The sequence below is a fragment of the Sorex fumeus genome, unplaced genomic scaffold (genome assembly GCF_029834395.1).
Source record: "Sorex fumeus unplaced genomic scaffold, SorFum_2.1 ptg000064l, whole genome shotgun sequence".
Lineage (NCBI taxonomy): Eukaryota > Metazoa > Chordata > Mammalia > Eulipotyphla > Soricidae > Sorex > Sorex fumeus.
In genome coordinates, this window is record NW_026606121.1 from 5,735,798 (window position 1) to 5,738,849 (window position 3,052).

The 3,052-nt window shown below is 43.1% G+C and overlaps 1 non-coding gene across 1 annotated transcript; it reads left to right on the forward strand.

The window, feature by feature from the left end:
- Positions 1-1,604: 1,604 nt before the first annotated feature.
- Positions 1,605-1,732, forward strand: LOC130036680 (small nucleolar RNA SNORA40). The gene has a single exon (XR_008794441.1). It is a non-coding gene; the product is annotated as a small nucleolar RNA SNORA40 (small nucleolar RNA).
- Positions 1,733-3,052: the final 1,320 nt, after the last annotated feature.

Genomic DNA, 3,052 nt, shown 5'->3' on the forward strand with positions numbered 1-3,052 from the left:
TAACAAGGAAAGAATAAGCACCCGCCTCCAGTCTTCTACTACCTTACTAGTTCCAGGTGGCATTTCTCTTACTCTTATGAAGTCCCTCAGGTATTTCTTAGTGATGGATACCTTTAACTAAGGTTTGTCCAAATATCCCTCTAGGGCCAGAGAGATAGTATAGCGGGTATGGAGCTTGCCTTGCATACAGCCAACCAGGGTTCAATCCCCAGTACTCCAGATGGTCCCCCAGCACTGCCAAAAATATTCCTAAGCACAGAGCCAGGAGTAAGCCCTGAACATTGTCAGGCATGGCCCCAAAATAAAAAGTATCTCTGAGAAAGAGGAGAGAGAGAGAGAGAGACAGACAGACAGACAGACAGAGACAGAGAAGAAGTGCCTGCCACAGAGGCGGGAGTGGGCAGAAGGGAAACTGGGGACAATGGTGATGAGAAATATACACTGGTGAAGGGACAGGACAGGTGTGGAACATTATATAACAAACCCAATCATGAATACTCTTGAAACCATCTCATTGTGATTCAATATTTAAATAAATAAATAAATTTTTGAAAGAGGGAGAAAAAAAGTACCTCCTTATTCCTGAGCAAAAGAGAGTTCAGTGGGCTGAGTACATGCTTTATCTCCAAAGATCAAAAGGGAAAGTTCATCTCAGTAGATATACAACCAGCTGTGATAAAATTTTAGGCCAATTCATGATAAACATTAAAAAAAAAAAAAGGAACTGGAGAGACAGTACAGCAGGTAAATCGCTTGGGTTCGATCCCCAGCATCCCATATGGTCCCCAGAGCACTTCCAGGAGTGATTCCTGAGTGCAGAGCCAGAAGTAACCCTGGAGCTTTGCCAGGTGTGCCCCCAACAAATAGAGAGCACAGCAGGCACAGCACCTGCCTTGCACATGGCTGACCCAGATTTGATTCCCAGCATTCCATATGGTCCTCTGAGCTCGCCAGGAGTGATTCATGAGTGCAGAGTCAAGAGTAACCCCAGTTACAAATAGTGAAAAAGAGCGAATTTGAGAGAGAATTTGAAAAATAGTGAAAAATATATCCTCAGCCTGATGAGAGAGGTCCACAAAAATGAGCCCTAGCCTCATCCCAGGGAAGAGAGTGAACGCTGCCCTACTGAGGGGGAGGTAAGGCTACCCTAGACCTCTCACTTCTCTCCACTGGTAAACAGAAGAGTAGAGCTGGAAGGGTTAGAAAGGAAAGACGAACTGCCTCCAAGCAGAAGGCATAACTGACTACATGGAAAATCCATCTCAAAATACATACTATATTTTATAAGTAAAAGCAAAGATGTTCTATGAATACAGTCAATACACAAAACCCAAACAAACAAACAAACAAAAAAGGGCTGGAGTGATAGCACAGTGGGTAGGGCGTTTGCCTTGCATGCGGCCGACCTGGGTTCAATTCCCAGCATCCCATATGGTCCCCCGAGCACGCCAGGAGTAATTCCTGAGTGAAGAGCCAGGAGTAACCCCTGAGCATCACCAGGTGTGACTCAAAAAGAAAAAGGAAAACACAAAACCAATCACTATTATCCCTTCCTGCTAGTAATAAGCAGCTAGATAATGAGTCTTAAAAATAAAATTTATGCCAGCACCTATGTGAATTTTTGCTTGATGTGTGAACAAAGACTCCATAGCAGGTTAAAAAACTAAATCTTCTTTTGCAAGTCAGAACCCATTACTCTGTATGAGTTCTAATAAAGAGAAAAAGGAACATGATATGATTTATGGGTCAGGGAGCTAATATAGCAAGTAGGGCACTTGCCTTGTATGCAGCCAAACCAGACTTAATCCCCAGCACCCACATGGTCCCCCAGAACAGCTAGGAGTGATCCCTGAGCACAGAGCCAGGAGTAAGCCCTGAGCACTGCTGGCTATGGCCCCCAAGAACTCAAAACAATAAAAAAAATTAATTTCAATATACATATAGTTTGCAATGATGTTCAAACACATTGTGGATAAGTTTAATTTTAAAATGTGCAATACTTGTACAGTGAAAAGTATATAACACTGAGAGAAGACTAAGCTCCAAATAATAAAAAAGAATCATATGTTTTAATATATATAATTTTATCAGTACATATTGGATATATCGTTACTCCATGTTAACAGATTAGAGGGTGCATTATAACTAAGATGCAAATTCTGGGGCCAGGAATGTGACTTGGTCGGTAATAGAGTACATGGCAGTGTGAAGCACTGGGCTCTATCCCCAGTACCAAAATAATAATAAACCAGGAAGTTACAAATTCTTCCCAGATGTATATATATCTGGTACAATCTGAAAATAAATTATAACAGTCCTTTTTAAAAAATTCTCTTTTAGCACTTAACAAGCTGGTTAAAAATTCCTTTGGGCTGGAGAAATAGCACAATGGGTAGGGCATTTGCCTTGCATGCAGCCGACCCAGGTTTGATTCCCAGCATCCCATATGGTCCCCTGAGTACTACCAGGGGTAATTCCTAAGTGCAGAGCCAGGAGTAACCCCTATGCATCGCTGGGTGTGACCCCCCCAAAAAAATTAAAAAATAAAAATTCCAAGACTAACACCCAAGAATAGCAGAGATAAGTACCAGGAGGTTTACTCCATGGCTTGGAGGCCAGCCATACTCGCCAGGGGAAAAAGCAGCTCAGACAGAGAAGGGAGCACCAAATAAAGAGTGTTGGGAGGATCCTCCCAGGATGGAGATGCATGCTGAAAGTAGACTACAGACCGAACATGATTGCCACTCAATGCCTCTTTTGCAAACCACAGCACCTAAAAGGAGAAAGAGAACAAAAGGGAATGCCCTGCCACAGAGGCAGGGTGGGATGGGGGGTATGGGGGGTGGGAGGAATACTGGGATCATTGGTGGTGGAGAATGGGCACTGGTGGAGGGATGGGTACTCGACCATTGTATAACTGAAACCCAAGCACAAAAATTTGTAAGTCTAGTGTACCTCATGGTGTTTCACTAATAAAAAACAACAAAAAAAATTCCTTTTACATCAGCAAGTCTGGATTGGGTCCCCAGCACCAGCTATCCCCTGAGTACAG